Here is a 22,789-nt window from a genome sequence, read left to right as displayed (position 1 = left end):
GCCAAAGAATTGATGCTTTTGACCTGTGGTGTTGGAGAAGACTCTTGAGAGTCCCCTGGACTGCAAGGAGATCCACCCAGTCCATTCTGAAGGAGATCAGCCCTGGGATTTCTTTGGAAGGACTGATGCTAAAGCTGAAACTCCAATACTTTGGCCACCTCATGTGAAGAGTTGACTCATTGAAAAAGACCCTGATGCTGGGAGGGATTGGGGGCCGGAGGAAAAGGGGACGATAGAGGATGAGATGGCTGGATGGCATCACCAACTTGATGGACGTGAGTCTGAGTGAACTCCTGGAGTTGGTGATGGACAGGGAGGCCTGGCGCGCAGCGATTCATGGGGTTGCAAAGAGTAGGACATGACTGAGCGACTGAACTGAACTGAACTGAGTTCACACAAGATTACCTTCTAGAGTTTCTGTGGTTATACAGCTGAGTGCTATGACCTCACATCTTATATACTGCTGCTTTTAATCACCTTGGTGAATTTACACTTTCTCTTTTAAAGAGATAATACAGTGAGTAAGAGTGAAGGATGTGAAAACTATGCGATGGAAAGTTGGATGGAAAGATGGAAAGAGAAAGGGGGTCAATCATTATCCATTGGCCTAACATGCTGTTTTCTCTACCATCACTCCTTTGGTATATACACATATCCCCACTCAAGAGCTCAGGGAAAAGAAAAATACAGTTCTGTACAGTACTTTCGACTTCACTCGAATTAATCATACAAGTAAGAACTACTATTTTATGGATTTTGTGCTAGATCTAAAATTAATCCTCTCAACCATCCCATAAGGGGAGACCTGCTAGAATTTCACTGTGTAGATGAAGCTTTAAAGTGATCAGAAACAAAACTCAACCCTCTGTAATTCCAAATATATGCTCAAAATTGTTATGCTTAACAAGGAGGTCACTTGTTAAAAAACGTTTTCAAAAGTGTTGTCTTTCAAGGTCCTACTTCATGGTTCATTGTCCTAAAGACTCTCAAGAGTGATAGGACCTTTTCAAATTTTGTTTAAATATTAAAACTAGTTATCTAGGAAGTTTAAAAAAAATTCTCATTCCTAGGTCATACCCCATTACCAATTAAATCACGACTGTTGAAAGTGGTACCCAGGAAAAATATTTTTTTGGTAATTTTCCAGATCATTCTAAAATATAGTTATACTTGAGAGCCAGACTTCTAGATAACTTGTTCCCTAGCATTAGTGCTGTACACTCTATCACACCAACATAGTTATCCAGTGTTTACCCAAACATTCCTGGTAATAACCTTGACTGTTAAAAAACAGTTCTTAGGTTAATTCAAAATCTGTCATTCTCCCTTCCATCCCTTGGTGTTAGTCCTGTCTCACTGGAATAATGCAGTTTTTAGACCTGTTTTGCATATGGCAATATAGTGGAAGTTGGTTTTATCATCCCCTGAATTTTCTCTTCTCCAGGGATAACCTGGAGATAAGATAAAAATCGTATTATCCTAGCACTTTCTTTTGAATACACTAGTTGGCAGTATGATATCTTGGAGAGACCTTGGGCTTTAGAATCATAATGCCTTTAGTTTACATTCCATATCTGCTACTTACCAGTCTTGTGAACTTGAAAAAGTTATTGAATTTCTCAGCTTCCTTTCTGCCACAAATAATGCTACTTCATGCAACTTTTATGAGTATAAAATGAGATATATGGAGTAGGAGTAAGACTTTTAGAAGCTCTGAGCACTGAGAATTTAGTGATTTATCACAGTCCACTTCATTCCCTACATATATATAATTCAAATGAAAACAACACTAAACCAGACAAGAAGAAATGAATCCAGTTAATTTCTAGGGATTTTCCCCTTCATTAATACTGTTATTTTAAAATCATTATCACAGCATTGTTAAACGGCTATAATCCAAAACAAAATAAAAAGTTAAAAATGAAATAAAGCACATTTTGCTTTCCAAAATAAATAAATAAATAAAATAAAATCGTTAATAGCAAGTATACAATTCATTGAATACATACACCCATTTCTTTTTACCTTTATTTTGCTGATGCCCCAAAGGTATGATTAACCTCCTACTGAGTAATATAAGTACTACAGTGCCCAAATGCAGCTCTGCTTAGTATATTTGAGAAGAGGGCAGACATGTATGACTTTAGACAAGTTGTTTAACCTCTTCCACAGACTTCAGTTTCCTGAGTTGTAAAATTAAGACAATAGATGCCCCCTGAAGGATTATTGTAAAGGTTGTGAGACTCTCAGGGGATTAAAATAAATGATGTATAAAAAGTGCTTATAAGTGATCAAAAACAGTAGGTAAGAACATCAGCTCTGAAGCTATTTTGAATTCGAATCTTTTGGTTTACTGGCTCTAAAACCTTGGTCAAATTATATGGTGTCTGTTTCTCAATTTCCTTCTTAGAAAATGAGGATAAAAATATATCCACTTAGGGTTTCGTGAGTTTTAAATAATTGATACCCTTAATGCATTTATAACAAAATAAGGTCTCAATGCGTGCTTACTCTTGTCATTATTATTAAAATAACAATGATTTGTATTAGATGTGAAAATAACCTGACCCACTTGGTAGACATTCAAAGTGTGGTGATATGCTTTCTTTTCAATTGAGGGACCCATAATTGAATACATTACTAAAATTTAGAGAGGACCTGCACATTGTAGCTATTCGCTGAATAAATGTTGAATGAAAGAATGAGTGAGTGAATAAATTAGTGAATGTTATCTCACAACTTGTATAACTTTCCTCATTGTAATTATAGATTCATAGTTCTAATTAGTAGAACCTAAAATACAGGTGTATGTCATTCTCTCCAAATAACCTAAATTCCAGTTAGTATTTAAACTTTTAAAACTTAGAAAGCTATTTTATTTATAAAATACATCTATTTTTATTTATTTTTATTTACATTTTTATGAGTTTCTAATCACATGTATGGTGTTCTTACTATGTCTGAATAGGATGATACTATAAAAGAAAACTTTCAAAAATGTTTCTAACCTAGTTCAACATTATATAACAGCATGATTGTTAACCTTCTTTCCCTGTAATTCAAGCCTGAGGCTCTTATTACATGAAAAAAAAATTACTGAGACATTTAATTTCTGAGTTTATCTCAGCTTAGCACAACCTATATCCCTTTACCTTCAAAATCACTTGCTCTAGTATTAGTGACACTTAGGCTTTCTCCAAGTCATTATGCTCTCTGGACCTTTGCATCATCATCTGTTAAATGGGGATGGTATTGCCTAGCTCATGAGGATATTTTAAGAAACAAATGGAGTGTCGTGTCTGAAAATATCCTGAGATATGCAATGTACATACATGCTACTAGGTGTATATGTGTATTCAGAGAGAGTGACAGATAAACCTGCTGCTTGCTCAAATACTTTTGTGACAAAAGGTACACAAATTAGCTATGCCTAAAGTTCAGATATTTATCTCAGTAATTTGAGCACTCTGGCAGTGACTATTTCAGAATGCTTATTTTTCTCTAAATATGACTCATGTGAAAATAAAGTACCTGCATTTTTCTACTTGTAACAGGCTAAAGTAGGTTCATTTTAAGTATGATATTCTGCACTTACATTTTTATAGCCTACTGCCAAATTTTAAAATTCAAGTTTATTCATTTTTCTTTATCTGCCTACAGTAAAATAAAAAAATACTGATTTCCTAAATAGATATCACTTGAAAGTTATATTACACTGTGAGCACACAGACTGCAAAATATTTGAGGACACTGAATTCTGTAAAATAACTGACCCACATTTTCAGAGCTATTATCCTAGTGCTCATCTCTGATAGAGTCCCTTAGCTAGCTAACTGTGCTTCTACATTTTTACTTCATAAGCGAAGATGTCATTTGACATACGTCAAAATGGTACTAAATATTAAGCCTTAGATGAGTCAAGACTAATATACATAAAAAGAAAGGAGAAAACCCAACGTACTTTAGTTTGAAAAGCAAAATTTGATAGAAAAATGATAGTGATCATTTAAATTGGAAAACCTTTTCAAAGCATATAAATACTGGGAAAATTCTCCTGGTTCCATATTAGGAGTTTCTAGAGATGATAGCTACTTTTTCTTTTAAAACCTTAATAGTGTAAGATGTTTGTAATATGTGTAAGATGTAGACATGATGGGCTCGGTGCTCAGTTGCTCAGTCGTGGCTGACTCTTTGCAACTCCATGGACTGTAGCCTGCCAGACTCTTCTGTCCATAGAATTGTCCAGTAAATAATACTGGCATGGGTTTCCGTTTATATAGACATGATATGTATATTTAAAAATACATGCTGATTGTCAAAGTAAAAGGACAACTGGAGCCAATTCAATTCATTTCACAATAATTTTGCTTATTTTCAATATAGCCTATATTTTTATTTTTTTAAAGTGTGGAGAAATGAGGGAACCCGGGAAATAATTATACTGCCATGTACTAAAACCATAAATATGCTCCCTGCTGACTTTTAACAAACCACCAGGATGAAAAACTAATGAAGGGTGAGCAAGAGAGTATCTGGTAATTTTCCTAGAGCACATTTATATTGCATTTGTAGAATGTCTTCCTCAGGAGAGCACAAATTATTTTTTATTAACAAAGAGCTGTAAGGAAAAAGTGCTGCTCTCTTTATTTTTCTGAAAGTTTAAATGTTTCTCACAGTTTTATCACTGTTAATACATAATAGGAAAAGAAGAGTAGCTTGTTCAATAAATAACTTGTGGTTGTAGTTAACACATGCAGGTCATTTATAATCTGAAGGAAAGTTATGGCCAACCTAGATAGCATATTAAAAAGCAGAGACATTACTTTGCCAACTAAGGTCCGTCTAGTCAAGGCTGTGGTTTTTCCAGTGGTCATGTATGGATGTGAGAGTTGGACTGTGAAGAAAGCTGAGCACCAAAGAATTGATGCTTTTGAACTGTGGTGTTGGAGAAGACTCTTCAGAGTCCCTTGGACTGCAGAGATCCAACCAGTCCATCCTAAAGGAGATCAGTTCTGGGTGTTCATTGGAAGGACTGATGTTGAAGCTGAAACTCCAGTACTTTGGCCACCTCATGCGAAGAGTTGACTCATTGGAAAAGACCTTGATGCTGGGAGGGATTGGGGGCAGGAGGAGAAGGGGACGACGGAGGATGAGATGGCTGGATGGCATCACCGACTCAATGGATGTGAGTTTGAGTGAACTCTGGGAGTTGGTGATGGACAGGGAGGCCTGGCATGCTGTGATTCATGGGGTCGCAAATAGTTGGACACGACTGAGCGATTGAACTGAATCGAACTGAATGATCATTTCTAGTGTTTTAAAGGTATATGGAATTTTCTCAGTAATAAGTGGATTTGTCTAATTGTGTATCTAAAATCATTCTCAAGTAGTTTATTCTTTAATGAACAGGGTTTTCTGAAAAGAATTACCTATTTTTTCACACTTAGTTTCCTTTTTTGTTTTAAAAATCACAATCCTCCATATTTTCTCAAAGAAAAATTCTCACACTACGGTTTTGAGACCTATGTTTTTTAAAACACAATAGACTTTTAAAATTCTATATTTTAAAAGAATTGCTGGATTTGGAGAATACTAAAAATATTTAACTAGTTCGATCACTCTTTGTATCAGTGACTGCTGTGAGTAAAATCTCATAAATAAGAAGGTAAATCCTTGTTTCATAAAGCATTTTATTGATATATTACATAGAGAATATAGTATTTATTTGCATGGACATATGTATTGTAATGCGCTTCCCTGGTAGCTTAGCTGGTAAAGAATCCACCTGTGATGCAGGAGACCCTGGTTCAATTCCTGAGGTGGGAAGATCCCCTGGAGAAAGGATAGGCTGTCACTCCAGTATTCTTGCCTGGAGAATCCCAATGGACAGAGGAGCCTGGCGGGCTATAGTCCATGGTGTCACAAAGAGTTGAACATGACTGAGCGACTAAGCACACACACATGTATTATAATAGTCTTTTTCTTACATTCATTTTTCTTTCTATTGCTTAGCTAAACTGATTTAAAACAAAATTAGCTTTAATAGCATATAAACTGCTGTCTGGATTTTGAATTTACTAAACCATGTCAATTGAAAAAATAATACAATGTAAAAATTGAGAATTATATTTTATTCAGGGACCCATAAGAAAGAAATACTAATGTAATTTACTGACACTTCCTTAGAAATAGCAGTAGCACTTTCAGCAGCTACTGACTTCAACTTTTTACCCATGAGTGAAATGAAAGATTTTTATATTGTTTATGGGGTTCTCAAGGCAAAACTACTGAAGTGGTTTTCCATCCCCCTCACCAGTGGACCACGTTTTGTCAGAAGTCTCCACCATGACCCGTGCATCTTGGTTGGCCCTATATGGCATGACTCATAGTTTCATTGAGTTAGACAAGGCTGTGGTCCATGTGATCAGTTTGATTTGTTTTCTTTGATTGTGGTTTTCATTCTGTATCCCCTGTGATGGAAGATAAGAGGCTTATGGAAGCTTCCTGATGGGAGAGACTGACTGAGGAGGAAACTGGTTCTTGATCTGATGTGTGGGGCCGTCTTCCATAACTCTTTAATCCAATTTCCTGTTGTTGGGTGGAGCTATGTTCCCTCCCTTTTGTTTGACCTGAGGCCAAACTATGGTAGAGGTAAGCAAGATACTGGCGACCTCTTTCAAAAGGTCCCATGCACACACTACAGCACTCAGTGCCCCCGACCCTGCAGCAAGCCACTGCTGACCCACACCTCTGACGGATACTCCTGTGCCGGAGTCCAGCTCCAGCAGCCAGGGAATCAGCCTGAAGGGGTGAGCGATGTCAGCAGACGATGATGTAGCCTCTGACTCACAGTATGGAACTTCATGTTTATTTCAAGCCTCATGTCTTCTTTTATACTTTGACAAAAGCATTAGGTCAGAGGTTTGACATTTTTAGTTTCCCGCACCCAGATTTACTGTCTCCAGAAATTATTGTTGTCCTTCAAACAGAGTTCCTGCTTCAGGGATTCTCTCAGAATCTGCTTTACTATCTATTATCTACTTCTTTTTATGTGTCCTATACTTGTGATTACATTGTAATTCATGCTACATTCCTCAGTTTATTTCTTATCTTTCTAAATCCTGTTTGCCCCTAGCATCTTAAGATCACTATCTCCTAAAAAGGCTTCTAGCTATTCTTAATTATTCCTAAACCCTAAACCCAGCAAACTACTTTTGCCATAAATATTTCCCTCATAAACAGGTCTCAGAAAATAATCCTTCCCATGGCCTCAAGCTATGGCCTACATGCTCCTCCTGGAACATTCTTTGTAAAGATCCTTGAACAAATGTTAATGGTTATTTTATAGATTATTTTCTGGGCACAACTGCAGAAGACTTTGTACTTTTCTCATGCTTCTCTCAAGCACCTGAACATTCTTTCCAGCCAACTCAACTGAAGAAAGGAAAGAACAAGTCAGAATCACAAGGCCTAACTCCTGCATCCCAGGACCGTGCCTGCGAGATGAGGAGAGGGGGTTGGGGCCGTGCCTCCATTTTGTTAGTAATGCCTAATGTGGCTCCTGACACTCCAGAACACTCACAGGCAAGTCTGGGTCAGTCTCTTGTGGGGTCACTGCTCCTTTCTCCTGGGTCATGGTGCAAACAGTTTTGTTTGTGTACTCCAAGAGTCTGTTTCCCCAGTCCTGTGTAGGTCCTGTGTAAGTTCTGGTGGCTCTATGGTGGGGTTAATGGTGACTTCCTCCGAGAGGGCTTATGCCATACCCAAGTCTGCTGCACCAAGAGTCCCTGCCCACATGGCAGGCCAGTACTGACCTATACCTCCACAGGAGACACTCAAAGGCAGGTCTGGCTTAGTTTCTGTGGGGTCTCTTGGTGCACACAAGGTTTTGTTTGAGCCCGCTGAGCATTTCTGATGAGTATGGGGCTTGATTCTAAAAGCGATTTTTTCCTCCTACTATCTTGCTGGGGTTTCTCCTTTGCCCTTTAAGGTCTCAGCTACTACAAGATAAATCTTCACCCCAGGCCCCAAAGCAGTAAATGCTTTATTTTGGGGGGGCTCCAAAGTCACTGCAGATGGTGACTGCAGCCATGAAATTAAAAGACATTTGCTCCTTGGAAGAAAAACTACAGCCAACCTAGACAGTATATTAAAAAGAAGAGACATTACTTTGCCAGCCAAGGTCCATCTAGTCAAAGCTGTGGTTTTTCCAGGAGTCATGTATGGATGAGAGAATTGGACTATAAAGAAAGCTGAGCATGGAAGAATTGGCTGTAGTTTTCAATTTTGTATTTAACAATCGGTCTAAACATTAGTTGGGAAAATGGTAAGAAAATATAAAGGAATTGGTGAAATGTAGCTAGTAGCAAACGTGAGTTAAGCTTGGACAATCTCTTAAATGAAATGTTTTTCATTAGTTTTTTTGATCCTCTATTGTCTTTTTCTGTAAAAAGAATAACGTATATCATAATTGGTACATCTGTATCAAATGAGAAAATAAATTTAAAAAGAATGTTTACCTCTATAAAAACAAATTTTTTTAATAGGCTGTCCTTAGTATTCATTTATCTTCCCTACTTTTGTAGTGTGAATAGTACTGACATTGAAAGGATTTTAATTTCTATTGATAATAAATGAACACACTGCCAGAAAGAGGATCTAAAATAATTAGAGGAACGCATGTCAAGTCTTTCAGGCCCTCATATTAACACACAGCTCATGCTGCTTCTTATTTCTGCAAATGTCAACCTTCTTTTTGATGTGTCTTTTGGGAAATGGTTCGTTCTGTTTCAAAGGCGTATAATAAAAGAAAAGGGCTTAGGGCAATATTTAAGCAATGAAAGAAACACAGGACATTTATGACTAACTGGGAGGAACTGATTGCCTTTGGCTGTGCCTTGGGAAATCCCCAGGAAATACAGTAAGTTGTGATTACTGTTATAAGTTAAAATGATATAAAGCATGCAGAGGAATTTGTGTTTTCCTTGTGGGTGAAAGCATTTCATATTCTCAGTGTGCCATTTGAGTTCATACCCACCACTGTGTTTCTTACTGAAGTACTAGCAGGAGATGTACTTTTGAAAATTACAGAAGAGTAAATTTCAAGAGATTCAATTTAAGAAAAGAAAAGAGAATTTAAAACTAATTTCGTGTAAGACAGTATATTATTTTCACATACCTCAATTAATGTCTCATAAACTAGTAGTAGTGACTTAAAATTAATGATGTCAATTTGTACTACAAATGTTTGTTAAAATATCTATGTTAAATGTATTATAATGTGTATAACTATATAACTATGGTAAATAGAAAGTTTTAGAGGTAGGTAAAAAAAAGAAAGTCATAAATATAGTTTTCTCAGTGCATTTTCACTGTGGTTATTTCCTGAATAAAAACAGAATTGTTTAGATCTCCTATCATTATTTGGAGGCTATAAGATGCATTTATAATTTCCTTATGGGTATTCATTTCTGAATTTCTACCAGGTTGTTGAGAACATAAAGGGAAATATCTCACAAATCCCTGTTATTTTTTTTCTTTGTTTATTTGTTTAAAAATCATTTATTTTCCCCCATGGTAGTTAAGAGATCCAACACCAATCATATAATATTGTCTCAGCTTTATTGCACTACTTTCAAATTTAAGCTGTGGAATTAAATTTCAAATTTAAATTTAAAAGGATTCTTCTTGAAATGAGGTCTAAAATGCTAATGGTAGATATTCAGTCTGACAATCACTATTTTTAGTTATGTAAAGGAAAACAAACTGGGTCCCAAACTGCACTCTATTTAAAGGCACTGTTACCGTGTGAGTCCTATATACTGCCTTGCTTGATTAATGAACAAGTAGCTATCACTATATGTCATCCAAGGTGGGAGATCAAGGGCATGTCTTTGGCTAGTCGATAGTACAAGAAAGATTTTAAAAGGGTAATGTTTTAATATGTTCAACTTGTGTGTTTTAATGAAAGGTTAAAATAAATACCTAAATGAGAACAAAACTAGTAGAGTGTTTTCTTGTGTAATTTAGGTACCTAAAATACACACACCTGAATGGCTTTTGATTTTAAGGAATTGCCAAGCATTTTACAATCTACATATTTCCTGAAATGTGAACACATCTCTGTCATTTAGTGATTAAAGGTAGTTCTGAAACATTAGTCTTATAAGTTTAAAATGCAAATTCCACCAAAAAGCATGAAGGCATGTAGAAATGTTTATACGTTTTTCATAAATATTTGTTTTCATTTGAAATCACATTATTCCACAACATTTAAAATGGTTATATTAACTAAATCCTGCTGTTTCCACATGTATGTACTATGATGGGACCAAGGTCAAGTTTTCCTTTATCAACTTCATTCTAGAAGTTGAGCATTCTTATATATGTGCAAGTCTTAAACAAGTCTAAGTATTTTCTTGAACAGCTAATTGTTCTTAAATTATTTCATTACAAAGAAAATTTTAAGAGGACCTAAGGTAGAGCCAGAAATTCTAATTTTATAAAAACGTCATGCTCCCATAGGTTCTAATTATGTAATTTTAAATAATTTTATAGGTCTTTAATCTTTTATCTGCAATTCTGAGATCCAGAATAACAAACAAGCAAACCAAAAATTCCCTGAAAACTTAAAGTCCTTCTATAATTTATTTGGTAATCAAATCTAGTCTGATCTAAATTGACAAGAGGCTGTTTATAATTTTTAAAAGTCATAGTGAGGTTATATTTTTCCTAGAAAAATATTAACGTCTTTGATTTTGCTTGGCCTTAGATGTAGACTTTGCTTGGGGTGTTATTTTGCATATTCTGTATAATTCTGAATTCTGAAAAACACTGGACACAAGGCTTTTGGATACAGGGTTATTTAAGAATTTTCTTATTCAAATTTCCATTCCATGTCTTGCTCTGTTTAGCTCTTTGATGTGTATGCCTGGGGCTAGTAAGTTCTAAATTTTTATTGAATTATGCTTAAGATATCATTTTAACATTTAGCTCAGGTAAAAATGATATTGACTCTTACCCTGATCAGATTGTATATTTTTCCTTTTGATCCTGGTGTTCAGAAGTAGGACTATAACCTGTATTTAACAAATATTTCCAGAGGAATAAGAAGGTATTATGGAAGTTCATCACTTTTTGTATGTATGTGTGCTTTTTAAAGCATTTATTGCATTTCCTTTTATGGATTTCTGGTTTTCAATTGTTTCCCTTATTCCAAATCTTGTGTTTATTTCAAGTCTTATTATAACTAATATGGTTTATAATGAAAATCACCATATTCACGTCATTCACAGAATAGCCTCTAAGTGTGTGGCTAGGTCCTCATATCCACTAGATCACAGAAGCTTAGCAAGAGCCAAGTAAGTTCCTGGTTTGAGGGAGCCACAGGGCTCAGTTTCAGGCCTCTCTCTGTCACATTCTGGCTTTGTAAGATGGGAATTCACTTACTTCCTCTCTCTTGCTTGTGGGAATGGGAAAGACATCATCTTATAGGTATTAATATAATATCATGTGCTTCAGATACATGTTTGTCATTTCTAATATAACAGTACATATGAAGTTAGCATGTTCATGCTAAATCGCTTCAGTGGTATCCAACTGTTTGTGACACTATGGACTGTAGCCCACCAGGCTCCTCTGTCCATGGGATTCTCCAGGCAAGAATACTGAAGTGGGTTGCCATGCCATATTCTAGGGGATCTTCCTGACCCAGGGATCAAACCCATGTCTTTTATGTCTCCTCAGGGGTGTTATTAAGCACTGTGAAAAAATAACAATATTCATGAACTATACTGCCTGTGTGAAGAAAGTCCAGGCATGAAGTATTTCTCTGCTAGGTTTTCTAAGCTCCTACAATTAAATTAAACACTTGTTCTTTACTGAACTTTAGATGAATAGACTCATTATTTTGATTTAGATATATTATTACATTTAATTATTTTTGTGTTACTTCAATTCATAGTCTCAAATTATAGATGAAATTTTTAATTGACTTTTTAGAAAGAAAGGGGGTCAGAATGAAATTGATGTGGGTAAACTGGATAATGTAGGCTTAGTCATTGTTTCTGCATGCAATGCAGGAGACCCGAGTTTGATCCCTGGGTAGATCCTCTGGAGAAGGGAATGGTTACCTGCTCTAGTATTCTTGCCTAGAGAATTCAATGGACAGAGGAGCCTGACAGTCCACAGGGTTGCAAAGGGTCAAATACAACTGAACGACTTTCACTTCACTTCACTTCAAGCAATTTTCCTAAGCATGTTAACTTTTTTGACAGTGCTTAGTTTTCCTAGGGTAATTTCTCATCATTTGTTAATGCAATTCAAGCATTACTTGAAAAGTAAAAAAAAATAAAATTTATGACATTTTCTCTCCATTGTTTTTAACTAATACATGTATATTCATTTCCAACGCCTGGGTCCAGTAAATGAAGACCTTGGAAATGTACTCTATTGATTTGGCATTTCATTAAAGAAAATAAATTTGTCTATATTGGGTCTTTTTGCTGACATATGATAGCATTTTTAATTGTAAAAGATTCTATTGAGGTACAACCACTTTGGAAGGCAGATTGGCAGTTTCTTACAAAGTAAAACATACTGTTATTCTACAATCCACCAATCACCATCCTTGGTATTTACCTCAATGAGGTGAAGACTTATATCACATAAACACCTGCACATAGATATTTATAGTAACTTTATTTATAATTTCCAAAATTTAGAAGCAATTTTCAGTAGGTGAACTGTGGTTCATATAGACAATGGAGTATTACTCAATGCTAAAAAGATATAAGCTATCAAGCTATGAAAAGACATGGAGGAAACATAGTGCTTATTACTAAGAAGTCAATTTGAAAAGGCTAAATACTATATAATCTGAACTATGTGACATTCTGGAAAAATTAGTGAAAAGGTCAGTTGTTGCTAAGGACTGGGGAGAGGGAAGAATGAATAAGCAGAATCTAGAGAAGCTTTCGGAGAAGGCAATGGCATCCCACTCCAGTACTCTTGCCTGGAAATCCCATGGACGGAGGAGCCTGGTAGGCTGCACCATGGGTTTGCTAAGAGTTAGAAACAACTGAGCAACTTCACTTTCATGCATTGGAGAAGGAAATGGCAACCCACTCCAGTGTTCTTGCCTGGAGAATCCCAGGGACGGGGGAGCCTGGTGGGCTGCCGTCTATGGGGTCGCACAGAATCGGACATGACTGAAGTGACTTAGCAGCAGCAGAGGAGAAGCTTTAGGACAGGGAAACTATCTGTGTGATACTAAAATAGTAGATATACATCCTAAATATCTATCTATAAAATGGTAGATGCACAACACAAGGTATATTATGGACGCTGGGTAATAGTGATGTATCAGTGTAGGTTTATCAATTATAGCAAATGTACCCTTATGGCGGGGGATATTGATAGTGGAAGAGGGTACGCATGTCTAGGGGCAGGGCTTATAGGGGGAATCTGTAACTTCTGTTCAGTTTTCCTGTGAGCTTAAAATTGCCCTAAAAACTAAAATCTTTTTTTGTATGATTCTATTGAGCATAAACATATAACTAAGTGACTCTGAAAAGTGTGATGAAAAATACAAATACAAAAGTCACCTGAGCAAAGTGCAATCAAAAGAAACTTAACTGATGTAGAAATAGGCAAGTTGAGGGGAGAAATGTGATCTGCGGAGACAACCAGAGGATGTATGTGTACCACATAACATCAAATTTGTCACTGAAAGTAAAGAAGTATCATACAGTAAATTGCTTGGAGCCAGTCAGATGAAAACTTGAAGCCAAGGAATTCTCCCTCAAAATTCTATTGAGTTATTCTGCATTTAACCTAATTGTGACCTTACCCACCATTTATCATAGGAACTAAAAGTTTTAGAAATTAAGAAACTAGCTTCTCTAATCAGAGCATTAATATAGTACCTTTCCATACTGTAGATTTTGTTCCAGTGTTCTGTTCATGGGTTATTATAGGAGTAAATTAGAATACACAACTTTCTCTAATTATATAGCTAATGAAGATCAGTCCTAACATATTGTTAACCTTGGAGATCTTTTTCTAATATACAGACAATTAATGCTATTTTTAGTTTCTAATATGTGAATTTAATAATCCAGCTTTATAGGAAAAATGAGAGGTTTTTTTTTGTTTTATCACATGGACTTGAGACAACTCATTAAAAATTGTAAAAGCAAAGAACAATAGCAATACATTTGTCACAAATGATAAATTTTTGCTACAAGTAATGATGGTATTTTTAATCAACCTTGCATAGTGAATAATGATCTTATGCTGTTGATTCAAACCTATGTCTATATAGCTAAGGATCTATGAGATTTAGGCAGATTTCTCTCTGAAATCTTTCTTGCATTCAGTTCTATTTGAATAACACAGGTGTAACATTAGTCCATCTCAAAATGCAAAACTGGAACAGAAGATTCTGACTTGCGTGGTTCAATATGTAGGAGTGAATGACTAACAGTTCACACTTGAGCCTTTATAGCAAGTTTCTGGAGTACTGTGGTTTCTTCGAAGTGTAGGTTGCAATTTTGTGATCAAATTTACTCAGAAATATCCATCCAGGACAAAACTTATTTAAATATACCCTAGGCAAATCCTGGTAGAGCACAGGAACAGGTCATGTGTCTTCCTCAGTAGATACAGAGATACAAACATATTCTTAGACAAAGAAAATTTAAGCAGCAGATTTGCATGTCTTATTTATCATCCATCAATGTAAGCATGCAGACACTTTATAAGGTAGTTCTCTCTTTGGTATACCTTTATACAAACCAAGGTCATAATACTCACATTTGCTATTTTTGTTAGACGATAAGTTCATGAAATGCCAGCAGCAGGGATTATTTTGTAACTCCTCCATTTTAATTACTCAACTAGATTTTTTTTTTTTTTTTGAGCATAGTTGATTAACAATGTTGTATTAGTTTCAGGTGTACAGCAAAGTGATTCAGTTATACATAGACATGTATCTATTCTTTTTCAAATTCTTTTCCCATTTAGGTAATTATAGAATATTGAGCAGCATTCCCTGTGCTATGTAACAGGTCCTTGTTTGTTAACTATTTTCAGTGTGACCTTTAAAAACTATAGCTTCTTAACTGCTGCTAAATTAAGTCTAAAAGTTACTTGATTCTACAAAGAATTTTCTCATCAGAAACAATGGAAATAATAATAAATAAAGGTAAAATTTTTAACTGCCTCAAAGACTGTTGTGGAAACTGATATAATAATGCTTACCATATACTAAACATAAGAACTTCAGAATAAATGTTCAATAAATATCAGTTAACCTTTTTTAGATATTCTCATCATCTGTTAATTATATTTATAATGAACTATTGATTTTCACAGAAATATATTTTTATCTAATATTTTAAAACCTCTCTTTGAGTATATTATTATATCATTTTGTGATAGAGATCAGTGCCAGGAATAAAAATATACAACTTGAATTACAATATGCATTTGTACAGTGTTTAGTCAACTAGAGGGATATAGTAAGGTTGTTCTAACTTTGGTGTCTATCATATACAATTACTATTTTTATTTAATAACTTCTCTCTGATTATGCTGTTTTTCAGTGATTAACTTTTATTGATTGATGCACAGATTAGAGCCATTTTATTTGAAGTCATTATTTTTCTATATAGTTTGAGGTAGAAAAACAGCAGAGGAAATACTAATACACTGTTTAGTTTAAGAATTTGAGAAAATGTTTTCATCAGCTAAGGAATTGGTGCAAGGGAACCTACTTTTTAAGGAGGCCACTTCCTAAATATCATGTGTGTTCTACATTTCACAAACCTCCCTTTCTGTCAAATTTAATTGTTCCTATCTTTTGCTGTAACATTCATTTTACTTTTTTTTTTTTTAGTATATTACATATCCTTTCTTAATTTCTTACAAATATTTGTTTTGATCTTTATGTTTACCAAATGGAATAACTCAAAAACCTTATTTAATAAAAGTATCTTAAAGTGTCTTTATTTTGAATTTCTTTTCGTTTTCTTTATTCATTTCTCCACCATATTCTACTGTTACTAATGATCAGTTGCTCCAAAAAAAATGTGTTTTATTTACAGGGCACAGCTTATGGAAGTGCTCCTGTACCTTCTCGCAGACAATTATGTGAGTCTCTTATATTCAGCTCTGTGTTGTAAACATGACAGTCTGTTTCTGTGCTGTAGCATGGCATGCTGACTGAGACCAAATGCCCCAAGGTCAATATGCAATCCCCACTGTTGTGTATTACCTACAGTGTGTTTGTAGTAAATGGTTCTCTTTGCCTTTTCCTTACCTGTTTGTCATTATCCAGCCCATTTAAGAAAACTACAGTGCAATGTGGCCAAGTGTGCTGAAGCTTCAAGAATGGCTCAAAGTCTGGGGCAAGACTAGAAGTGGCTCTTATTTAAGTTTATTTTCACTTAGCAATAATAATAGCACTTTGGTAACCAAATCAGTAAGCTTTCTTAAATCCTAACTTCCTTTACAGACTTGTTCAAAGGACCCTTATATCATACACAGCTGTGTTTTAGTCATAGCTAATGAGACCTCTTTCCTTGAAAAGGAAAAAAAATCCATTAAAAAAATACTCTTTCTATTGAATTTAAACAAGCTTAACTTTCCAACCACTTTCTTTCTCAAGTCATCATATTTAGAAAATGTAAAATGATCTGTAAATTTTTAGATAGAAAACATGGATTTTACAAACTGGCTTACCTGTATTATAAATATATGCACCTTGCAGAGAGTCAGATATTTGCTCTTCATCTCAGGAGATTTCTGTGACAACTTGTCTGCTTTAACATGAACATTTTGTCAATGAGAGATGTATATGTAAATTTAATATGTAGAATCTCCTAAGTGCCATCAGACTTTGAGAATGAGCTATTTTCATCGCCCATTTCCACCTATGTCTTTTCTCTTTTCCCATGCCAGCATCCATCAGAAAATCATGATTGTTTTACCTCCATTATAGAGTGCTATAGCGATACATCACATGATGCTAATTGTTGTGCCTAGCAATAAATGCCAAGTAGATTCATCTTAATATGGTGTTAAAGATGATTCAGAGGTACAGACCTGTTTGTATAGTTTTTTATTCACTATTGACAAAAGAAATACGTAATTCGGTGACATTCACTGAGAAGGATCTGTGAATCATTTACAAAAACACAAAAAAGGAAAGAAAAAAAAGAACAGTGACACTTTATACCATTATAAAGATGCTTAAATAAAAAGCAGAAATATGCACTTTACTATCTCCTTTTCCATGAAAGAATGCTGAAGGTTTAGAATGAATGAAGCTATAGTAGAAAGAGCTGCTAATATGAATAAAAGATGGGATTTAGGTATATTAAATATTCTTCTCAAGTTAAATAATCATTAGCTGGTCTCCAATTATCCCTTGCTGTTATGTCTTTTTACCTATTTCCCTACTATATGACTTTCTAAAATATACTGAAATTATGGTTTATTTTAGGTAGTTACAGGTGCAGTATTGTTACTAAACCCAACTTGAATCCACTAACTCTGATCAGTAAAACCAATCTACTGACACCAGGTTGTGGTGAAGGAAAGTGCAGTGCTTATTGTAAGACACCATACAAGAAGTCCAGGGCAGCTAATGCTCAAAACACTTGAAGTCCCAGAGAGTGACGTGGGAATCGGAGTTCTTGTTCACGGAGCTAAAGAATGAACTTTACTAACACGCAAACACTCACAGTAGCAAGAAAATAGGATTTATTTTACAGAAAAGTATAAAGTTCTCAGCATAGACACTGAGAGGGAGTAAAGAGTCCCCCAAAAGGTGGGACTTACAGCAGTTTATATGCTTGCTAGTATTGATCTGTACATTTTTGGTTGGCTCCTATCCTTAAAATATGTCATTTCTAACCAGTCAGTTTAAAGGTCACTGTTTAACTTAATATCTTTATGGATTCTCTTGATCCTCAGATTAAGTTGCCACCCTTTTTCATGCCCTCTGGCCATTTTACAAGAAATCAGATATATGGGCTAAAGATAAATGAGCACCAGTTGTCTTTCCCTAGGGAATATGGGAACAGAAGTTAATTACTTCCCTTTCCTGGATCTGAGTGTTGATACTTTATCAGACCAAGGAAAAATTCCAGGAATTCAGGAAAGAGGGTATAGTTTTAGGTTAATGGAGTGAGATGTTTATTGAAAACAAGACCAAGGTCTTAGAGTCCTACACTGACAATTTGTTTGTGAGTCCTACACTCACAATTTCTACCTCAATAGGTTTCAGGGAAGCATTTTTAAAGCACAGTGAGGAAAGGTAGTCACAGGGTATGTGATCAGCTCTGCATAATTCTCTGATTGGTTGATGATGAGGTGACAGGGTGCTATCACCGGAGTTAGCATTATCATTCCTAAGGCTCCCAGACCTAAATGCTCATGGTCATCAGGTAGTTAATTTCTTCCACTTGGGGCGGGGGCGGGTTTGGCAACTGTAAAACAACTCAGGAATGTGCATCAGACACTGTTTTCTGTGTCCTTCAAAAAGGAACTAAAGATTCTGTGACTGTCATATGACTGCTTTTCTTACTAATTCTCCTGCCTACCTGCAGGTTCACAGTCTTTCACACTAATTCTTGAGCCAGACTTTTGTGACTCATGGGACTCCTGGAAAACTATAGCTTTTCTACAAATATGAGACATGGTCAGGACGTGCAGGGAGGGGTATGTTCTAGGAAGGCCTGATAGGGTCAGGCTCAGTTACAGTATTAACTGATAAAAATTGAAAACTATAGCCAGATCACAAACAAGATAAGAAATATGCTGATTTCCTTTAGCCTTTTTTTAAAGTAAAAAGTTACCTTAAAGGCAGGAGTGTCTATTGTTATGGAGATAGAGAAGATATTCTTATTAGAGACTTCTGGGAATGTGAATTCATTGTATGTGCCCTGAACTCATGAGTGGAAATATAAAGCTTATGAAAGTACAATGTTTAATTTGGACTAAGCTTATTCTTGCCTGGAAATTACACGGACAGAAGCAGGCTACAGTCCATAGGGTCACAAAGAGTCAGACATGACTATGTGACTAACACTTTCACAACAAGCTTATTTCTTGACTTTTACAAACTCAAAGGTATAATATAAAAATACTACCATATATTTGAGGTTTCAAATAATTGATTCTAGTTAAATTAGAGTAAATCTTACAAAAAGCAAAGAGAAAAATAAAATGATGGATGGTTTCTCTAAGCCTAGGACCTACATTTGGAATGTTTACTGTACCTCGATGGATAAGACCATAAAATGGGTATTACTCTCCTAAATACATGGATATGGAAATAGTAAACTTACAAGCCATGAATTTGTGATGCTAATTATCACATTTCCTTTTGGTCAAGTAAAAGTCTTCAGATCTCTGAATTACCTGTTAGTAAAGACTCCTGAAGTATTTGTAACGTTGGAGCCTATTAAAAATATGCCAAAAGAGTGAATGTTTATTCTATACAAGAACATCACAATATTCATATTAAATATCTTCAATCCTACCCTATCCCCTAAAATCAATGTCTATATTTGTATCTTGCAGCTGATTCTTGATTCTAGTATTTTATATTTTTGACTATGTCAGAAGCAATGACTAATACTTTCTTAAGTTTACAATTAACCAAATTTTTATTCTTTTTTTTTTATTCAGTATTAAGAACTTCCTTGTTTTATGGTCATCACTTTAACTATTTCAAAAATATACCAATTTATAACAGTTCTCTTTGGTCATAACCTGACACAGAACCAGCAACAAAAGATAAATTATTCAAATGATGAGGTATTGGCAAGGCTGTGATTCTACAATGAGGGGAGTCTCTATCATCCCACACAATATCTTTGTGTTATTTACCATCTTATTTTAGATACAACTTCTGTTTTGTTTTCTTCTTTCTTTGCTATGCTTGGAGCAATATAGAAAGAGGCTTCAGTAGTAGAGAGAACTTGCAGAACATTTCTTATCACTGTCTTTGAAATATACCTTTGGAAGACATGTCTGGTGGAGTGCTACAAACCTTACATCAATAAAGCAGTGCTTATCTAGTTCTGCATTCTTAGGGAGCAGAGACAAGTATATTGTGTCTATAAATTCACAGTTACATCCACAAATATACTGGGGATTGAGGAAGTTCTGTTCTTCAGAAAATAAGTTTCAGTCAGAAAGAAGATAACATTTAAATGGCATAATGAAACTATCAATATACCACAAAGAGAAGACAAGCTAATACAAAAGATTGGTAGAAAGTGGGGAAAGTGCAAAAGAAAAATGTAATATATGTTGTAATCCTATAATTTACAAGGAAAATGTTAAATATTCTCTTTTGAGACCAAAAAAATAATGGTTTTGCATTTAATTGAGCTTACAATTTTGAGCTGCTAAAAAGTAAAAAGCTTGCTCAGTTGTGATTTAAAAAAGCATTTTCTCTGATTTATAGATATTTGTGACTATCATAATAGGCTATTAAATTTGTTTAGGTAATGACTATATATTAAAATTATATGTAAATATTCTAGTTTCAGCTTGACATGTAGATAGCTGAAAAAAGCATTGTTCCTACCCTTACAATAACAACAAAAATCCTAGGGAAAATATAAATTCAATATAAGTTCAAGGAAACTTTTCTTGAACCATCAGAGAGCTAAAGTCATAGTGCAAACAATTGACCTATGATAGAAGTAAAGACAAGTACCTGGTAAGGGGAGACCAAATGTAGCAGACATAATTAGATACCAGTAAGAATGCTGTTAAATTTCAGTCAGCCAACAGGCAAACATAGCCTAAGAGAGTATAAATAGAAGGAGAATTTGGATAAGAATTTGGACTCACTGATAGGATCTTCTTATAGGCCTCGCTAGATTCTCACATTAGAATATTGGCAAGATTCCTGTGAAAGTCTCTCTTGAGCTGAAGGTCTAAAGAAGGGATCTGCAGCTACTATAGGAAAGGCACAAAATTTCACCCAGATGCTTCTTTCCTATTGTCCATATAGAACAAAAGCCTACAATATAGGGGGAAAGCAAACCACACTAGTGAAAACCAATTGCAGCTGGGAAAAAAGGATCCTTTATTCCTGAGTCAGGGACAAGAATACATGATGAACACAGAACTACAGCTGGAGGAGAAGACAGACACCAAGAAGGCCACATCTATGAGACGCTGGAACACACTGCCTTCTTAAAAGTTGGGCTCAATCAGAGGAGCAGAGAATGCTTCACTTTGTGTACCATTGACTAACAAGCAGCGAGTTATAAGTAATTAGAGATAATATGGCTGGGGATGTTACAAGAATACGGAAGAAAACCCTCTCTAAGGGCACATGTGCAAGGGAGAGACTAAAGCTGAGGTGGACCATGAGTTTAGAAAAGCCCCTGGCAAATCAGTTTGTGCCCTAAATCCCAGATATCATAGAGAAAACTGACAGTTGTAGGTAACCAAAGAATCACTAGAAAACTCAGTTCAGCTGTGTGTTGACCCAAATGTCCATCCTAAAGCCTTAGCAGAGGAATAGCATTCCAATTTCCAGACATAAAATTTATTTACCTAAGTCTCTAGGGTCCTGCACAACATGTCTGGCTTTCCACAAAAATGTGAAGGCATAAAGAAAATTAGAGATACCAAGGGAACATTTCATGCAAAGATGGGCTCGATAAAGGACAGAAATGGTATGGACCTAATAGAAGCAGAAGATATTAAGAAGAGGTGGCAAGAATACACAGAAGAACTGTCCGTAAAAGATCTTCATGACCCAGATAATCACGATGGTGTGATCACTCATCTAGAGCCAGACATCCTGGAATGTAAAGTCAAGTGGGCCTTAGAAAGCATCACTACGAACAAAGCTAGTGGAAGTGATGGAATTCCAGTTGAGCTATTTCAGATCCTGAAAGATGATGCTGTGAAAGTGCTACACTGTATATGCCAACAAATTTGGAAAACTCAGCAGTGGCCACAGGACTGGAAAAGGTCAGTTTTCATTCCAATCCCAAAGAAAGGCAATGCCAAAGAATGCTTGAACTACCACATAATTGCACTCATCTCACACACTAGTAAAGTAATGCTCAAAGTTCTCCAAGCCAGGCTTCAGCAATACGTGAACCGGGAACTTCCAGCTGTTCAGGCTGGTTTTAGAAAAGGCAGAGGAACCAGAGACCAAATTGCCAAAATCCTCTGGATCATTGAAAAAGCAAGAGAGTTCCAGAAAAACATCTATTTCTGCTTTATTGACTATGCTGAAGCCTTTGATTGTATGGATCACAATACACTGTGGAAAATTCTGAAAGAGATGGGAATACCAGACCACCTGACCTGCCTCTTGAGAAACCTATATTCGGGTCAGGAAGCAACAGTTAGAACTGGACATGGAAAAACAGACTGGTTCCAAATAGGAAAAGGAGTATGTCAAGGCTGTATATTGTCACCCTGCTTATTTAACTTATATGCAGAGTACATCATGAGAAATGCTGGGCTGGAGGAAGCACAAGCTGGAATCAAGATTGCCGGGAGAAGTATCAATAACCTCAGATATGCAGATGACACCACCCTTATGGCAGAAAGTGAAGAAGAACTCAAAAGCCTCTTGATGAAGGTGAAAGAGGAGAGTGAAAAAGTTGGCTTAAAACTCAACATTCAGAAAAACGAAGATCATGGCATCTAGTCCCATCACTTCATGGGAAATAGATGGGGAAACAGTGGAAACAGTGTCAGACTTTATTTTTTGGGGGCTCCAAAATCACTGCAGATG

At 35.6% G+C, this 22,789-nt stretch overlaps 1 protein-coding gene across 2 annotated transcripts in view; it reads left to right on the top strand.

The window, feature by feature from the left end:
* CCSER1 (coiled-coil serine-rich protein 1) overlaps nucleotides 1-22,789 on the top strand; it is a 1,491,930-nt gene that overhangs the window by 1,151,469 nt on the left and 317,672 nt on the right. The gene's annotated exons all lie outside the window — the stretch shown is intronic.

This window comes from Bison bison, unplaced genomic scaffold, assembly GCF_000754665.1.
Source record: "Bison bison bison isolate TAMUID 2011002044 unplaced genomic scaffold, Bison_UMD1.0 scf7180017864464, whole genome shotgun sequence".
NCBI lineage: Eukaryota > Metazoa > Chordata > Mammalia > Artiodactyla > Bovidae > Bison > Bison bison.
The sequence above is the reverse complement of the archived record's forward strand: the minus strand, read 5'-3'. Positions and strand labels throughout refer to the sequence as shown.